A 19,782-nucleotide genomic window follows, 5' to 3' on the forward strand; every position below is an offset into this window, starting at 1 on the left:
CGGGACCCATATGGGATCCTGGCGCATTCAAGGTGAGGACTTTAGCCCCTAGGCCATCGCGCTGGGCCCTAAAAGTGCATCTTATGTCTAAAATTTTTATGGTATAAATGGTTCCAGCCTTTAGCTGCATACTAGTTTGGAAGAACGAATCTGAAGCACACACTACAGAGGATCCTCAGATACTGAAATGCCTTGGTTAGCTTGCCCTTCCAGGAAGGGACTTGCTGCCCAGCCACAGGCTTTCCATCAGCAGCCAGCCTCTGGCATCAGCAACTCCAGGGTCAGCCTTGGCTTCAGAGACTCCTCTCTTAAGATCAGGCCTTTCTAGGAGCAGATCACACCCTGCAACGGAGAAGGCTCTACCACCAACGAGCTGTGGGAGCTACCAAGTTCACTAACCTACAGTTTACACAAGAACACGTGAATAATAATTAATCACAGTAATAATATCTGGAACATTTCCTCCCCACCCCATGGTTGTCAGAAAGTATCAAGTAAGAAAACATCGTGAAAAGCACTTATTTTGCTTGGTGCTAAAGGGTCCAATAAACTGAAGTTATTATTTTCAATCTCCTTCCCGCACTCCCAACTCATATTATCACAGCTTCTAACATTTAGCAGGTACTCAAAAGAGTGTCTGTTGATGAAGTAAGGCCAAATCCTAATTGCTGTGTATTCCACCTTCCTGAGAGAGAAACACTGAATTCATATGGAGACCAGAGATGCCATATTGTGTATTTGTTCAACGAATATTTATTAAGCATTGACAGATAAGAAAAACTGGATTCTCTGCCTTTAAGGGCTGACAAGCTAGGAGGAAAACAAGATGCCCTTCATGTCTTCCGCTCCAGGCCAGCTGCGCCAAGGACAGTGCCAACTGAGACCAACTAGATTATCCAGGAGTTGACACATTGGTAGTCACCTCTGGCCATGTCCTGACTAGGTACCTAGAAAGGTGATGGGAGTTTTTGAGTAACAAAGATGAGAAAAAAGCTCACCCTGGGCAGGACAGGACAGACGGAACCAAGTGTCAGATTAAGAAAGCAAAGGCATCGTCCGGGAATGCTGACTGGTACCAGCTGGCTGGAAGGCTGGGGTTTCTGCTGGAGGGCAGTGAGAGGCGGGGGCGGAAAGGGCAGTGTGGACAAGTCTGGAAGCATCTCAGATGCCAGGGCACAGGTGGTGGAAACCAGAGAAGCCACAGAGCCAAGGGCTGGCCGGGCTGCAACAGACTGCTCTGACAACTGCGAGCAGGGTGGACCAGAGCAGGGGGAGCTGGAGGCAGGGAGGGCATTGCAGAGTCACCTAATCCCAGTAGCCATCTGCTCTGTGCACTCACACGGGGAAAGTGAGGCTGTGTGTGTGTGTGTGTGTGTGTGTGTGTGTGTGTGTGTGTGTGTGTGCATGCCTGAGACTGTACACTCAGCAGACTGTGCTTGGTTCAGGGGGGTGTGGGTTAGTACAGACTCCAGAATGTACATGGAGAGACATGATTAGACAACGGAATCCCATGCTGCTCTGGGGGCTGGCTGGACCACCTGGAGGGTAAGGCGGAGGGGAGGGAGTGGGAGGTAGTAGCATGGGGGGAAGTCAGCAGAAAGCATACAATAAAAATACAGACAATAAGATCTGAGAATTAAAACTAAAATGATGAGGACAAATATGTTATCATGAAGTCATCATGGATTTAAAAAAAAAAAGCAACCAGCATATTTTTTTCACAACAAAGAAAGAAACTGAAAAAGGAAAGAGAAAGAGAAAGTTATGCTGATTCTAGGTTCCAATCCCACACAGCAAGTTCCAAGAGGAAAGAGGATGCACTCTGGATTTTCCCAAGTCCTTGAGCACATGGGGAAGAGAAAGAGAAGAAGTCTCAGGAGGGGCTGTCAGGGATGGCTGAAAGCAGACAAACACTTGCTGGCCAGTAGGGCAAATACTCAACAAGCAGCAATGGCAGGTTCAAAGACATTGCTCTACTCTGCACATTCACATATACATTTGCCTGGTGCAAGAGCCTAGTGGCTAAATCCTTGCCTTGCAAGCACCAGGATCCCATATGGGCACTGACTTGAGTCTCAGCTGTTCCACTTCCCATCCAGCTCCCTGCTTGTGGCCTGGGAACACAGTGGAGAATGGGCTCAAAACCTTGGGACCCTGCATTCACGTGGGAGATCCAGAAGAAGCTCCGAGCTCCTAGCTTCAGATCGGCTCAGCTCTGGCCATCGCAACCCCTTGTGGAATGAGCCAGCAGATAGAAGATCTTTCTGTCTCTCCTTCTCTCTGTAAATATACTTTTACAACAAAAAATAGTCTTAAAAAATAATAATAATCCATGTAAAGTGCCTAGCACAGCACCCAAGACAAAGTGGGTACCTATTCCCCTATTCCTTTCTTTTTCCTTTTCAGTTTTTCCCCAAGTTACCCAACACACACACACACACACACACACACACACACACACACACACACACACACAGTGATCCTTTCCTTCTCAGATCACTTAAATCACAAAGACAGACAGAAATCCTAGCACACTTCAGATAGCAAAACGTCAAGGCCAACTGTCATGGGCTTATGACCTGCAATGAGTCAAGGACAGCTATGGGAATCGAATCTGTTTCCCTGAAGTAAACGAGGGCCGGGACCTGTGCACGGGTCGGGCCGCATGCAATCAAGAGGCTCTTGTGTTGTGATATTTTATCTTACTCTGCTGGTGACTCACGAAACAAGCTCCTGTGCCAACTGAAACCCCAGGATGTTTCCCTCTACTTAGAGAAAGAATCATCCTTTATCACCATCTAGCCTCCTAGCAATTGGTGGGTAAAGCAAGTATAACACGATAGTGTGTGAATGAATGCAAAGGATTAACTATAAACGTATACATGCTGTAGCAGCAGCATTCTGGTCACTCACACTGGGAGCATTAAATATGACGCCAGCCTGAACAAAAAATACTCATGCTACCGGTCCGTACCTTCTTTATCATTTCTCTCCTCTTTCTGCTCAGTCACCAGAAATTCCTGTTTATTGTCCTTCTGTCCCTGAGTGGTTGTGTATGGTCATGAGTGGAAACTGTTAAAGAGTTCCAGATCCTAGGGTGAAATGTGCTGTTTGAAATCATCCCCCTTTGGCTATGGATAGAACAGGCATGGGATGTGGATCCCAACTGACACCAAGAGGTCTGTGCTGAGATGCAGCACATTAAAGACCAGAGGCAGCCTTGATTATTTTAGATACACCACCGATGTAATAAGAGTAGCCCTGTAACAGCGCTGAGGATAAAGGGGCAGAGGGGAAGGTTCCCAGACAATGTCAAGAAGATGTTAGGGAAAAGGTTTCTATTGGCTTTGGACACTTCCATGGATGTTCTTTCTTTTTTGTAATGCTAATTTTATCTCTTTTTATCGACTTGAAAGGCAGAATGGCAGAGAGTATGAGAAGGAAAGAGAGCCAGTGGTGGGAGGGGCAGAGAATGGGAGAGAGGGGTCTTCATTCCACCATCTTTCTGAGTCCTCCCTGAACGCCTGCAACAGACAGGACAGATCCAGGCCAGAGCCAGGAACCAGGAACTCCCATCCAGGTATCCCACCTGTCACAGTCCAAGAAGTTGAGGCATCCTATCTTTCCATTATACATTGACAGGAAGCTGAGTCAGAAGCAGAAAGGCCAGGACTCAAACCTGCACGCCTATATCAGAGGACGGCATCACAAATGGCAACTTCACCCATTGCACTGTGTAGAGACTTTAAGGGCTTTCCAAAAATTCATGGGAAAATGTGTGTTATGAAAAACAACATATGTACTTCATCTTTTTCACTAAAACAAACTCTTTTAATTCTCTTTTCCACAAACTTTTTAAAGTTTCTTTGTAAAAATAAAGAAAGGTTGTGGATCCAAAGTATGACTAATGTAGCTTTTTCACATATAACCTAAGATCTTTCTTTTCTCTTTAAAAAAAATTCAGATATTGAATTATACTTAAAGGTGGCCAAACCTTCTCAACTAAAACCAAAGCTCTTGCCAACAGAGTATATTTAAGGGGACAAGGGAACAGAGTCTTGGAAATGTGTCCAATGGGACTTCTGATGGTTATATCAGATTCTGCTGGACCAAGAGCAACTGTGTAGTCAGACTGGTGGTGGTTGCAAAAGGAGGCTCCAGGGCCTCCGAAACTGGTCAGCACCTCTGGGCTTGGCTGTATGAAGGCAGAGGCATTTAAACAGAGAGAACAGAGAACAAAGGGATACAAGCAGCAGGATGAAAGACACTTTCCAAGGCCAGGTGCTGGGAAGCGTCCTGGGCTCATTGAGAAATAAAGGACTGTGGAGAACTAGATTCCTGGGGAAGAGAACCTGGGGAGAAGGAACGGTGCCTTGGAGGGGTAGGGTGTGATTGGAAAGGCAGTTATGTCTTGGATTTCAGATGGAGAGTGGGGCTGTAAGTGCACGTTGAGGATTCCTCAGTGCTGGCTACACTTGCTGTCACCAAAAGTGGCTGTGGAAAATAGAGAAGAGAATGGGCATTGGGAGGCTCATAAGAAAACAAGGAACCTCTCCTCTTCGGCCCCCAAACAACACATACCCAGCCCCCAGGTACTCCAGGGGGAATTGATAGAAGAGTGGGGACACTTTCTAGACAACAATCCTGTCTTATCTGGAATGCATCTCCTCCCAAAACACCACAGGTCTCCAAGGATGAGGGCCACCACCGCTTCGTCACTGATGTGGCCCAAACAGCCAGCACGGCGCCTTGCATGTTATGACTGTTCCGTAAACGTTTGTCATTTTGTTGTCATTGTTAGGGCGCCAAGATTCCTGCAGAACTAGTGTCTCCCAGGAGTGGCTCATAGCATGTTACCAAACATGACAGCTGAATGTAATGAGGCCATAGGTATCACTGTACCTGATGTTCTGCTGTCGATCTAGAAACTGGAACTAACACGGAACAACACAACTTGCTCAAGGTCATGCCTTCCCACTCCGACATTCTCATTCCCAGTGGGATCTAGGAGTCTAAGTTTTGAAGAACCATCACATCAACCAAAAGTTGATGGAATTCAATGCAGGTGCTCCCCAAAACCACAATCTATACTTTGTGGTCTGACTTTTAGAGCAGAGAGCAAATTGAGAGTCCCAGGAATAAGTAACGGCTAGCGAAAACGACAAGAAAACATTTTCTCCTAGAAAGTAAGGAGTTCTATTGTTTTAAAATGCTTTTGACCAAGGTCCCAATGAACTATCACTTGAAAACCAACTAGAATGGCTGAAAGTCTGACAATAAGAAGTGCCGGTGAAACTGCAACTCTTACATATTGCTGGTGGGAATGGAAAATGATGCAGTCACTTGAGAAAATAATTGGGAAGTTCCTCAAAGTGTTAACACACTGGGTTAGTATATGACTCAGGCATTCCTTTCCACTCCCAGGCATATTTCAAGAGTAAAGAAACATATCCATGCTGAAACATATATACAAATGCACAGAGCAGCATTATTTATAATAGCTAAAAATGTACATAAGGGAACAACTCAAACCCAAAGAGATGGAACGAAACTTGATGTCTTCCTGATGCTGGGTTAGGGATTAAGAGTTGGAAATGAGGAGCACCTGTTAATGTGCACCTGGTTTCTTTTGGGGGTGAAAATATTTTAAAATCCAATCGTGGCAATCTGTACAAATCTGAACAAAAAAATACTGAATTATACACTAAGTAGGTGAATTTTATAGTATGTGAATTATATTTCAATAAGGTTATCTAAAATGTTGTGTTGGACTGGAAGTGCTGGGGCGGGTATTTAGGGAGGTAGTTAGGTGAACCTGATGGGACACTCACAATATGTATCAGTATGCCTAGATTCAAGCCACAGCTCTGCTTTCAAGTCTAGCTTCTTGCTACTGTGCACCCTGGGAGGCTATGGTGAAAGCATATTTGGGTCCCTGCTACCCAAATAAGAGACCCTGACAAAGTTTCCAGCTCCTGGCTTCGGCCTGATCAAGCTCTGGTTATTGTAGACATTTAGAAGCAAATCAGTAGACAGAAGCACACAGGCTCGCTCTCTCTTACCTCGCAAACAAAGAAATTTTAAAAATTGTGACAGTCTAGATAATTTTGCTATCATATAATCTATAAGTAAATAACAGAGGCAAGGTATATGAATGAGGTGAATTAGGACTAAGAAAAATAAGGGGCAGTGAAGACTGACCAATAGAGAAATGTTTGTCTATTATCAACAGTTGTTTAGGTCTAAACAATGGCAACATGGCAAGAATATGGAGCAATACAGATGTCTCCTCCAATCCTGAAGTCAGAAACCTGGAATTTTCTACATCTCCCCATCCTTAAATTGTGACACTGAATATGTGTGTGTGTTCAAAGATAGCATCGGGAGAGCTGGGTAATACATGCCTGTGAGATAGAGGATCTCATGGCTGCTTACACATGACTAGGGCCGGTACTGCAGTACATAAAGTGAAATACATTCAAGGGGCTCAGAAACCTGCAAACATCAGGCAGCCTCCACAACTTAGAATATCCGATCAGTTAACAAATACATAGACCTCTCTGGTGGAAGGCACTAAAGGCGAGGGGCAGCCTGAAAGAAAAACAGGAGCCAGAATTAAGTCAGCAATCACAGAAGGACAGTGTCCCATTTGTGAGGAAGGCGGCTTCAGGAGTGCACAACAGGTTTGCATGTGGCACTAAGATAAAGGCTTCCAAGTTCCAGAACCCCATGAGATCCCCCTCTTGTGATCCTTGAAACTGGCTCTCCACTATCTGAGTTCATTTGTTTTTTCATTACTGCAGTGAACAGCAGGAGGAAAGAGACGCATAGCTTTTAATGTGCTTATGAACTTCAACACAAGATGCAGTTCATTCTTCCAGAGTCAGGAGGGAACAGACACTTGAGTCCAGGTGTTCTGCAGCCTGGAAGAGATTTAAATCCTGGAGTTGGCTCCATAGTCGAATATTTCCTCAACAACTCTCTTAGGAAGAAATTTCCCAGGATGGACTTTTGAGGCAGACACATTACTGATCACGTAATTGAAATAGCAGGTGAGTAAAGGCGGAGGGGTGGGGTAGTTGATTGACGAAGGGTCATACAGGTGTCCTTGAAAATGGACCAGCACTGGGCAATCAATTTGTGGGCGCTCTCAGAGACTGAAGGAACAGATTTTTACAATTAGTTAAGGGGCTGCATACAAATAACACTCGTTTGTGTGGAAGTCTGCAAATCTATTATTGTCAGCAGTTGTCAGGAATCCAGGTCGGCCAGGAAAAGCTAAGTAGCAGCACGTGATAATGTGTTTCAGGGAAAAACTCCCCTACTCCTCCCCAGAGGAGACACAAAGGTAATGGCAAAGGAGGGTCATTGTCTTCTTGGCCTTCATCGAGGTTGCAAATATTACTAACAAAATCCGAAGTGTGTTGTGCTATAGAAACAACAAGCATACTTATCGATCAGACATTGATCCCGAAAGCTCCACTGACAGCACAAACAGATCTCTTGATAGGTCATGAAGACGAAATACACCTTCCCCGGTCTGTGGCTCCCTTCTCCTCTGCTTGGTTGACCTAACCGACTGGTCTGACTTTGAGGATTCCGGGTACTTTTTAGATCTCTGTCTTGACCCTTACCCTTGCCATCTCTCAGACTTCTACCTCTATGTGCTTCATCTCAGCATGTTAGAAAGTGACTTTATTTCTTCAAGGCTGCCTGTCCTCCGAGTTTCTGGAAGGTATCATGATCTACCCAGATATCTAAGTCCCTAAATAGGGTAATTAGCTAGAACAAGAGGCCCTGTTACCAACTCTCACTTGACTTTCCAAATGCTTTTCACATCTGTCCCTTCCTCATTCCCCCTGCTGCTACCAGGTCCAGACCATACCACAGCTTCACAGTTGGTCTCTTTGTAATCTTTTTCTCCCATCTGACACTATCACCAGAATTCCTCTCTTAAAAAATGAACTTTCTTTAAAATTCCATAAGTTCCTATGGTACTTACAGGATAAGGCCTTGGCCTCTTATACAACATCCACCACAATGTAACCAGCTGAGTCTTGTTGTCTGCCAAAACTCCATGAGAAACGCCTCGCTTTATCATGAAAACGCTACTCTCCTTTATGCCTCCTTGTATCTGCATATGCTGTTCCCTGTATTGACGTTCTTCCCACACTTGTCAATCAGAAAAACATCTTTACCTTCTTGGAGTCCCAACTCAAATGTCGTTTCATCTTCCTTGTAGAAATATTTGCTGCTCATGTGTTTTTTCAAGTATTTTCTCAGTGCAATCATAAACCACTAATACAGAGTATGACTCAAGGTCTAGGATGATATTTTATCTACAACTTCATCTCCAGTGATTTCCACTTAGGTGCTTGATCCATGTCCATGAATTCAGTGAACAAACCAGTAGACAAATGCATTACAGAAGCAAGACAAGAAGGCTTGGCTTTCCAGTGTGACTTAAAAGCACAATGAAGAATCTAAAAATGAGCATTTTTTTCCATAATAAACTAACACAAACTACGAGGAACATGCATGTGATCCCCCCAAAATATAATCTGCATATATGACCTTGTCTTAGATGATCAGAACTAACTCTTCAGTCCTTTAAATATAGCTTATTTGGGAAACTGCTTGAGACAGTGCTTTCCAAATAACAAATACTATGTATATGCTTGCTATTATTATTGGAAAAGGGCTATCATCCAGCCCAAAGTCCACCTAAATAGATGTAAAAATAGCCGTCACAGTAGACGTAGCTTGTATAGAGTACTTGATCTTAAATCAAGACTGTTTCCTAATATGCATGAATTACACTGCTTCATACACGCTGATGAGCCTCTGGCCACAGCCCACTTACTAGCATGTGTGGACAGTGGGCTTAAAAGCTTTTTGGCAATATATTCCAGGTTTTTCTACAGACCAACATCAAGCCATTTATCTGACCTCCTTGATCTACACAGCCTATCCAGTATCTACAGCTATTTTCTCGGGGTCTGAATGAGTCAGAACAAGAACATGATTAATCAACTTGGAGAGATTTGAAAGCTGGATCAGAGCCATGCTGTGAGTAAAAGCTCAGAGCTATGGGACTGCGGCAGTTGGAAAGTTAGGGGATTTCCATCGCTGAAACATTTGGCTCGCTTGCCATGGTCCTGTGACCTTGCAATAAGACAGAAACAGACCGAGCTGGGTGATTTACCTCTGACAATATTCTATGTCTGCTGCCTTTGGCTGTTCACTCTGACTTGACAAAATCAGAGTTATTCCCCCTGAGCCTCATGACTTTGGAACTGCCTCAGAAAATTCCCCTCTGCTTTTTTCCTCCCTATGGATATCATGCTGTCTTTGGCTTCACTTTTATGTTTGTGAGGCTTAAATTAGAAGCGAATGCATAGCACCTAGCACAGTGCTTGGCAAACAGTTCGATGGGTCTGCTGTTTCTCAAGCCAGGTTGGTCTCCCAGCCCAGGGCGTAGGCAGTACCATCTTGCTTTTCCTTCTTGCCAGTTGTTACTGTGTCAGTGAAAATCGCCTTTTACACTTTAGATGTGCATCACAGCCCATCTTTCTGACTTCACCTAAACCAATTCCCTCTCTTGGAGACTGGGTTTCTGGGCTTTTAAAAAAGATATTACTCTAGTATTATCCAGCATTTATGCCCTACAAAAGCACAACAGATGCTGCAAATGAGCAGTGTGATCATATTTTCCTTTGTTTGCTATTTAACAGGTACTATTTTATTGATGTGAGGGCTTCCTGTATTTCTGTTCCATTTATCTACACCAGTTACACTTCTGCTTCCATTTCTTGCCCTTTCGCATGAACTATACTGCTCTCTTTCTTTCGTTTAAACATATGAATCATTTGGATTTTATTACCATTTCTTTCTCTGCAAGTTCTGCTTTCTGTTCTGTCACTGCATTTGTAATACATTCCTTGTGTCTGCTATCAATAACGTGTCAGCAGGATATGCTAGTGCCTGATTGCTTACTGGTCTCCTGTCTCACTTCTCTCTTTCCTCCCAGCTATGTCCTTTATATAACACCAAAGGATCTTTTCCCCAAACTTGACAGAGACACAAGTTTAGGTAAAGCATTCCACTCGGTTCTCTTTCTTGCCAGAAGAGATGGTGGTCCCTCTCTTTCACTTTCATGTTTCGCAGGAACGTGTGTACAAAAACGTTCCCGGCTGGGTTTCTTATCTGTGGTTGGCCAATGATAGCTGCTGCAGGTCACTGCCATGCATGGATGGGGCCTAGGGCTGTTTCCTTTTAGCACAGCAGCCAGTCAACACAGTGAAGCACACTGAGAACTAACAGCAAAAGAGATAAGTGGGTGATGGGGGAGACGCCAATGCAGCTTTCGAGGAGATGGAAGAAGGAAGAGAATTTCAGGGAAAAAGAGGCACAGAGGTTACAGAGGAATCAGGCAAGAAAGGGAAAGACCAAAAAAAAAAAAAAATCAGAGAGAAAATGCAGAGTTGGAGGCCAGAAAGTGGAGTGGTTAGGAACAGGGAAAGAAAAATGGGGAACAGAGGCTCAACAAGACAAGGGTGGCATGCAGCTGGTTATCCACTTGAAAAAGAGAGCATGAAGGAGAAATATTTAGGAATAAGTAAATACAGATGAGAAAACATTCCAAATCAATGTGTTATCCTCATTTAAAACCCTCTTTGTTATTATAATCTACTCTCCACAATATGGCTTCTTGTTACAAATCCTTCAGCCTATAGAAGCAGAAATATCCCTCTTGCCAAAGCCTTTGAAGTCAGCCACTCTAGGCAAGCCCTCAAAGACTCAAATCCCATGCAACCCAAAGTCAGAAAGGAACCAGCAAGTCCTTCTCACCCTTTACTTCCAATGGCTGGCCCAAACTGCGGCCTTTGACGTGGTAATGCTGCTGCTGCTGATGGGAATTCCTACCATAGTCAAGAAAGTGTTAGATTCATTCTACCCTAGGCAACTACAATAATCAAAGACGCTACTTGCTAATTACTGATTTCAACTCTAAAAGGCCACTGCAGACAGAAAGAATACTGAAATCATAGTCACAGACTATCCCACAGGGTTGTGGGTCTTTTTTTTTTTTAAAGATTTAACTATTTCTTTATTTGCAAGCCACAAATTTAGAAATAAAGGAGATAGAGATTGAGATATCTTTCTTCTACTGACTGCCTACATGGCTACAATAGCCAGCGTGGGCGGATAGAAGCCAAGAGCTTCTTGTGGATTTCCCATGTGGATGGTAGCAACCCTACCCTTAAGGTCAACTTCTCAGCTCTTCCTGGACCATTAGCAAGGAGCCAGACTGGAAGTGGTGCAGCCACATGGAATGCAGGTATCTATCAGATGTGGGTCTTTTTGACAAAACTGTGAAGACCGCACGATAGGATATTGCATGATGATCTAGTCACAAAATCCTCACCTTGCAGCTACCAGAATCACATATGGGTGCCAGTTCTGGTCCCAGCTGCTTCACTTCCCTTCCAGATCCCTGCTTGTGGCCTGGGAAAGCAGTAGAGGACGGCCCAAAGCCCTAGGACCCTGCACCGGCGTGGGAGAACCAGAGGTGCTCCTGGCTTCAGATTGGCTCAGTTCCAGCTGTTGTGGTCACTTGGGGAGTTAACCAGCAGAGGGAAGATCTCTTTCTGTCTCTCCTACTCTCTGTAAATACACATTTCCAATAAAAATAAAGTAACTCATAAAAAATAAAATAGAATGCCTGCCCAGAGCCCTATTTCTTTGGCTATAAGGCTGAGTTCATTCCTTTCTGCAACCATTCTGTAGAGGACAAGGTGCTTGTTTGTTTGTTTGCTTTGGTTTTGGTTTGCTTTAATTTTATGGTACAATAGGGTCTGAGATTTCCCTACTCACTGCTCAAACAGAGGACAAGTTTTGCGGTAGGCATCTGCTGACCATGCATTCCTTTCTTTTGGTAGAACACTCTAGTTTGATTTTGGGTCACCCAACCTTCATTATTGGTTACACTGTCATCCAAGACACAGGGCTTTCTCCTGGCCAAGAGGTAGATTCATAATACAAGTCAGAAATAATACAATAATTAGCCAGACCATGTGGCTCTGAAAATGGCACGAGGAAATGTGTTCCACACTGTTCCCTTGATGGTGGAAATGTCTATGAGTATCTGTCCCCTGGATTTCTGGAGATGTTTTGCTCTGGAAATTCGTTTTATTTTTCACTCAATTTCATGACCCACTCTATAGCCATTCAAAAATCATTCTTTTTGATTTTAAGTTAGTCAAGGTTATTTTCTATTGCTTGCAGCAATTAAAAAAATTTTTTCAGCTAATATAACCCACATGCTGTTAAAAGAGAAAGCCAGCTATATAATGAAGCCCTATAAATCAATGCTTTTTGTAACCTCTCAACATACTACACTCAGCCCTGGGCACCAGTCACATTGATTCTGAAGAGCAGGGGGAGAGTGTAGAGATGTGCTAGAAACGACACGTGTTGCTTCAATCTACTTCAAGTCGAGTATCTGGAATCAAATGAGAAAGCAGGGTCCATCATGGCCACAGAATCAGATCGTCATCTTTCTATTCTATCCCATATTAGAGGTGAAGAAGGTATGAGAGCTGTATGGGGTACACAGATTCAATAGCTCTATGGCATAGCTCTAGTTTACCTAATCAGAAACACATGGGCAAGCCCCAAACTAGGGAGGGGATGTTGCTCAGTGGGTTACAGTTCTCAGAGCCTCTTTGGAAATCAGGGACTGGGGAGCACTGTTCAATGCATGGCAATGGTCTTGCAGTTATGTCGCTGGGCCGAGGACACTGGACACCAGGATCTCACTACTCAGCACCCTAAAGATGGCCCCACTCTGAACCTGGTTGTGAGCAGATAAAACTCACTGCAGATGCTGACTCCACATTTATTACTTATCCTGTAACATAGGAGACCTTTAAAATGGCTAATTCCTATTTCAGGGGAGATGAGTAGGTAGAGATGCCTTCTAGAATTGTCCAGAAATCTCAACTATTACTTCTACTATTTAATTGCAATGTGCTGCTCCTGATTCTCCACAAACACTTCCCCCAGTAAACAGCTTTGTAAGAAACCCTAAACATCAGGGTGGGTATTGGGTAGAGCCGATAAAATGCCATTTGGGATACTCACATCCCACCCACTGCCTCTCAGGGCACCTGGGTTTGAGCCTCAGCTATGTTTCCACTTCCAACTCCTGCTAGTGCACACCCTGGAAAGCAGCAGCTAATAGCTCAAATATTTGAGTCCTCACCACCCACACTGTGAGTCCCGGATTGAGTTCCAGGCTCTGTGGCATTTGGGGAATAAACCAGCGGATGGGAGATTTCTCTCTCTCTCTCTTATAAATGAATAAAAATAAGACAATGAGTAAACAAAATCTAATGGAATAAAATCATGCTTTATTCCTATGTTCACAGTCCACAGTAAGCTACAAAACTCGAGATCTGGAAGGGACCTTGGCCATCACATAGATTAAACTCCATAATTTTGCAAAAGAAAAAATTGCATATGAGGCACAGTCATGGCTTAGGGACTTAACGCAAGGATTGCAGCTGGTTAGCGGCCAGGCTGTATTTAGAGTACAAATTATGTGACTTATGTCCAAATTTCATGAAGTCCTTGAAAATAAATTAGGTTCTAACCAATTCTAGGTTTGGATTCATTTATCCACTCAACACAAATTTATCAAGTCTGTCTGATATGTCAGGCATCAGGGGAAAATGAGAAAACAAAAAGAAAAAGTCACCAAAGGAGGTGGTTTCTTAAACCGATTCTCTTAGTTATTTCAGTAAAGACAAAAGAGTGAACCAAATTCAAGCCCAGTAACAATAACGATTCGACATCAGTTAAGCATAGCTGAATTGCTTTGCCAGGAAGAGGGAGCATTTTCACTAAGCTAATCATACTTGAAGCTTGTAACATCACTGTGAGCATGAGTCCCAGTTCAGAGTCACAGTGTTTAGCCTTGCCTAGGATGGTGAGCAGGGAGCTATGCTAAAAAAAAAAAAAAAAGATAGCATGCTTTGGAGTTACAGAGACCTACATTTAATTTTAAATTCTGGTTCTGCCATTTGCTAGCTGGTGACTTTCACCAAGTTCCTCACTCTCTGTTAGTCACGATGTTTTTTTCATCTATAAAACTGAAATAAAGCTACCTACTTTAGCAGAATCTTGTAAAACTTAGAGTGTGTGTGTGCAAAGCACTTCTTCAGCTCAATGCTGGCTCACAGAGGGTCCTTGACACATAACTACTATCACTTGTTTCACTAACAATAACTAATAGCAAACAGTATGACCTACAGGACAACTCCATCGGAACCTGATCAGCAAGCATGCATTTTGAAGCTTAATTTACACAAGCATGCCTACCACACTTGTGAAAATTTCCACAAGTTACATATTAGGAGTATGAACTGAGGTTGGTCCAAGTATTAGAACCCGAATACGTATATACACTGTCTCCAGATAGAAATAGGTGCACCCAGGTGGTTAACCCCTAGGTGGAGAGCACAAGGAGCTGAGAGAACCTGGTTTGGCTTTCTCAGCACTGACCGTGATCTTGGAAATGAAAAACGGCAAGACTCATTTGAGGGACAACACCACTTCTCCTAGTAACAGTGCCAGCTTTCCTCGCATGATTCCATTTGATTCATATAATACTGAGAGTAACGACATTTTTAATCTTTATTTCACAGATTCAATAAGTAATTTATCTGAGGCCAAGAGGTGATGAGAGGGAAAGCAGGGATTAAAACCCAGAAAGTGAGCAGATAGACTGACTCGTTACAGCCCTGGTCCCACGGGGAAGGAAGGAGTGCAGTCTGGGGATCTGGGAACACTCCAGTTGTGTTTTTGCCATGCTGAGGGCCCGTTTCAGCCATGCTGAGGGAGGAAGTGGATGGGGAAGGGACTGTAGGGGGATTGGCAATTTACCCTACCACTTCCCTAGGAAAAGCCAGGACCCTCAGGCCTTGGTGGGTGTGCATCTCCACCACCTGCCAAATCCTTCTACGAAGACAGACCAGTGACAAGGAAGGCATGACTGCTCCATCAAAGGTAACCACATACCTGGGAACACCCAAAAGCCTCCTTGGCCCCCGGAAATACATTTGTTTTGAATTTAAAAGTCCTTGAAATCCCACCAAAGAAATTAAAACAGAAATTTAAAATCTTACCAAGGTTCAATTCTGTGTGCACCTAGCACAATGCTGTGAGGCGCAAACAATTTTCTAGAAGGATGAAAAAGGATATGAAGGAAAGAAAAGGTTCCTCACATACCCTGTCATTCTCAAAGATACAGCTCAGCTAGAAGAGTCTGGGCAGGAGAGCTGGCAGACCGCCTGCTACGGACATCTGAATCGAGCAGTCTAGCACTGATCACTTACTGAGGCTCTTTGACCCCCTAGTTTGTTCATCCGTAAAATGGGCTTGATACACAGACAAGTATGTGAAGGAGTCTTCCACTACAAGAGTCCTAGAACAGGCATTTACCCTGCGATGGTTGCCAAGTTGCACCTTCTATCTTTTCAACTCCACTTTTGGTTACATGGGTTGGCTTCCTCGCTCGACAGGTGATGAAATGGAGTTAAGTGACAAGAACTAAAAGGAGCCAAGTAAGCCCAGGACAGTCACGACCACAGTCAAGTTCCCAGGCTAACACACAGCACATGGCCTTTGGACATGAGCGGCAGAACTGCACACAATGCACAGCATTCCAGGACGCTCTCGAGTCCACAGCCTTGTCCTTGAGCTAGACTCTCAGAGCACAATGGATGGTACTTTGAATCCTCAGAGACCAAAGTTTGAGCACATTTTCCTGTCATCCACACATCAATTTGCTTATTTGCAGACACTTCCTTATATTTAACCCAGATCCTTCGCACTCCAGTTTAAGTTCCTGTGATGTCCTCAGGTGAGGGGGGCGTCGGGGAGAGAACACGGGACACTGTGTTGATGTGCATAGGATTTGCTATTAAATTGCCTCTTATCCTCCTTTCTTTCCGAGCTGCCTAATCCAGGTTTCTTTAAATTCCCTCATGGTTCTTTCCCAATCCTTTAATCACCTTTGTGGCTGAACTCTCAGCCACCTCTGGCCTCAGCCCCTCCCTGTTAATTACAAATTAGAGAACCGGGCACAGTTTCCAACTATGGTTCTGAGTGTTGACCAGCAAGCTGATTGTGTCATGGTTCCTTCAGAATAGTTCCCTAAATTAGCATCCCACCAGGAGCACGTTTTGGTGTGGAGAACCCATGAGCCACTTTAATTTAGACTGAACGCTTATTTGTAGCTTTTCCATAGAAATTTGAACTTGAACTGCCTCCTCTTGAGCTCTCAGCATGTTTCTAACTGCCTCACTTCCAAGCAATGAAGGAAAACTGACTTTAAGAAGAATCCAGGTGGTTGAGAAAGGAAATAAGCTGAACAGAAAATCTAAAAATGCATATCACACATAAATGTAAGTAGTGTGGAGGCCAGCGTGATGGTACATCAGTCCAATTCTGTCCAATTCTCTGCCTGCAATGCTGGCATTCCATATGGGTGCGGGGTCCTGTCCCAGCTGCTCCGTTTCTGACACAGCTCCCTGCTTCTAGCCTGGCAAGGCAGTGGAGGATGGCTCAAGTTTGCGGGCCCCTGCACTCATGTATATCTCTATGTTTTTAGTTTGTGTATCACCGACCCTTTGGTAGTACAGAGAATTCACTGGCATCAGAGAAAAAAGTTCTTGCTAAGGAACAATTTGTCAATCATGTATTATCTCTATTATACTACTTTCTGTTTGTTTGCCCACTTTAAAAAAATTTATAGTAATGGGCCTGGCGTGATGGCCTAGCAGCTAAAGTCCTCCTCTTGAACGCGCTGGGATCCCACATGGATGCCAGTTCTAATCCCGGCAGCTCCACTTCCCATCCAGCTCCCTGCTTGTGGCCTGGGAAAGCAGTCGAGGATGGCCCAAATCCTTGAGTCCCTGCACCCACATGGGAGACCTGGAAGATGTTCCTGGATCCCGGCTTTGGATCGGCGCAGCACTGGCCATTGTGGTCACTTGGGGAGTGAATCATCTGATGGAAGATCTTCTCTGTCTTTCCTCCTCTCAGTTTATCTGACTTTGCAATAAAAAATAAATAAATCTTTAGAAAAAAATTTTTTAAATAAGAATTTATAGCAATTTTTTCCCTAAGAGTCTAAAAATGCTTTCCTAAATTGCATAGCATGTCTTAATATTTTTGTTTTGTTTTTTGCTCCATAAATGTCCATTTCCTCTATACTTTCTGTGTGGGCTGTTAAGGCTTAAAAAGAAAATAACTGGCTGGCACCATAGCACAGTAGGTTAAGCCGCCACTTTCAAGGCCAACATTTCCTATCAGAGTGTTGGTTCACATCCTGCTTTTGATCCAGCTTCCTATTAGTGTTCATGGAAAGGCAGTGGATGATGGGACCCCCTGCCACTGATAATGCGAGACCCAGATGGAGTTCCAGCCTCCTGGCTTGCCAGGCTTCTGTCTCCATTTGATGTATGGACGAGCAGATAGAAGGTTCTCTCTCTCTCTTTCTCTTCCCCTTCTCAATTTCCTGGACTTTCAAATGATAAGAAAATCTTTTGTGAAAGAGAAAACAGACTTTTAAAGATGCCGCTCGCATAACCAAATAAAACCACAACAGTATAAAGGTAGCCATTTCCTGAGCCTTCCATTATGCCCGACTTCATTATACTTAGCGGATATGCACTAAGCACCCACTGGGTGCTTAGAAAACTAGAACACACAGGAGCAGAGCAGGACTCGCTGCTGCGTAAGGGGCCACCGAGGAGGGAGCAGCCACACAACGGCCTCTCAGGCTCCAGGAGGCGAGCCCTGAGAGGAGGGAGGCAGGCAGCACCGCTCGCACAGCTAACCAAGTGCTGGCCGAGGCCGAGACTGGGAAAGAAACTGGGTCCTGCAGACATGCTATTTTTACAATAACGTTCCCGACTCCAAGCTGCTGCTGAGAAGCCATCCAAGTCCTGGACCAGGGTCACACCATTTGGGGGCAATCTCAGGATGAGAAAACAGCTAATGAACACCAGAAGCCCCACGCAGCACGCAGAGCTGAGAGAAGGAGGTGGTTCTGGAGGTCTGGCAATCCAGAGCGACCAAGTTGTTCACTTTTAGATACTTTCCATAATTTCACCCTACACGGCTTCGTAAATTTTTTTCCTTGTTCCACATTGGGATTTTTGGGGACCCACTTGACAAACATGAAACTTCTTTATCTGTCCATGTGTATTTCTCGGTAAAAAGAACAAACAAAAAAAATGTGGCTTAGGTTGATTGGTAATTTTTCACTGTGGCTTTGAATCGCGGATGATATCAGCATGCTACAGAAATTGGGTTTGTCAGTTAGGTCTCCCTCCCTGCTGGGGAAGGAGCAGAGCATGAAACATAAGCGATGATGAAACAATGGCAGGGCTCGGGGTGACTTTCTGTTGTTTTGCAAATACATCTTGGTGACAGAATGCAAAAATGGTCTTCTGGGAATCCAAACAATATTCTCCTTGAGTCCAAGGCAGTTTTTCTTGGGGTAGGGCTTTCTTTTCTTTCTTTCCTTCCTGTTGATTTTTTAAATACTTTTTTTAAAAGTAGTTAACAAAAGAGAAAGTTACTGAGAAATGTGTGACAATGGTTTCGCAGAATGGGATGTAGGGCTCGACGCGTCAGAACCAAGTGCGGGTTACCAAGGCAGTGTTCTCCGTCAGGCACACGTGCTTGGAGGTTTGTGCCTCCTCACAGTCTCACTAAGACACTGGCAGTGAAAGGACTGGGCAGAAAGCAGTGAACTTGGAGGAAGGCTGTGGGTCCTATAGGGATGTGCCTACAGGCACACATGTGTGTGTCCACTTGGTAGAAAATGAAAAACCATAGAAAAAAAATTCTGTTCATCAGACAGTTATTAAAAACATGTATCCTTAAGTAGGCCTTGGGCTAGGTAGGGACAACATGTAACAAGACTACCAAGAACCCAGTGTTGAAGGGGATCTGAGGCCAGAAAGAGCAGTGTAAGGGCTGGCAATGTGGCATAGTAAGCTCATCCTCTGTCCGCAGCATCATCATCCCCTACGGATGCTGGTTCACGTCCCAGCTACTCAACTTGCTATCCAGCTCCTTGCTAATGGCTTGCTAATGGCAGCAGACGATGGCCCAAGTAGAAGCCCTGGAAGATGTTCTTGGCCCCAGCTTTGGACCAACCCAGCTGTTAATTTGGGGAGAGTGAACAAGTGGTTGGAAGATCTCTGTGTCTCCCTATCCTCTTTATGTAATTCTAACTTTCAAGTTAGAAAAAAAACTTATTTAAATTGTAAAGTAAGCAAAGCCAAGAGGATAGGGGCGGTTCAATGCCCCCCAATGTGACCCCTGCAACTGTGTGGAGAAGGATTCTTCCCACTAATGCAGACAGGAGGAATGTGAGAGATGGCCATGCTGGAGGGGAAAACTGATAGTTCAGACTCAGAACATTCTCATCTGCAGGTAACCACACAGCTTCTAGCATATTTCCAGAAGATGCATAGATACCTGGGCCTGGAGCTGAGGACAGCTTAAGGGCTGGAGGCAGAGGGATCTAAGCCTGGTTAGGGTAGGGACGGCTCCCCCAGGGATAGCCTGGGGGCAGGCGGGTAGATAAAGTAATAGGAGTACTTGTGAGGAATCATTCTTTACAGCCATTGACTGTTGAGGTGCTTTCATGCATACAAACAGGTCAAGAAACTAGAGTCCAGTCTTCCAGAAGATTTC

The 19,782-nt window shown here is 44.3% G+C and overlaps 1 protein-coding gene across 2 annotated transcripts in view; it reads right to left on the reverse strand.

Moving 5' to 3' along the window:
• The window catches only part of RAD51B (RAD51 paralog B), a 514,942-nt gene that overhangs the window by 208,249 nt on the left and 286,911 nt on the right, over nucleotides 1-19,782 (reverse strand). The window lies entirely within an intron of this gene.

Source organism: Ochotona curzoniae, unplaced genomic scaffold (genome assembly GCF_017591425.1).
Source record: "Ochotona curzoniae isolate NIBS_2020 unplaced genomic scaffold, NIBS_Ocur_1.0 contig_2688, whole genome shotgun sequence".
NCBI lineage: Eukaryota > Metazoa > Chordata > Mammalia > Lagomorpha > Ochotonidae > Ochotona > Ochotona curzoniae.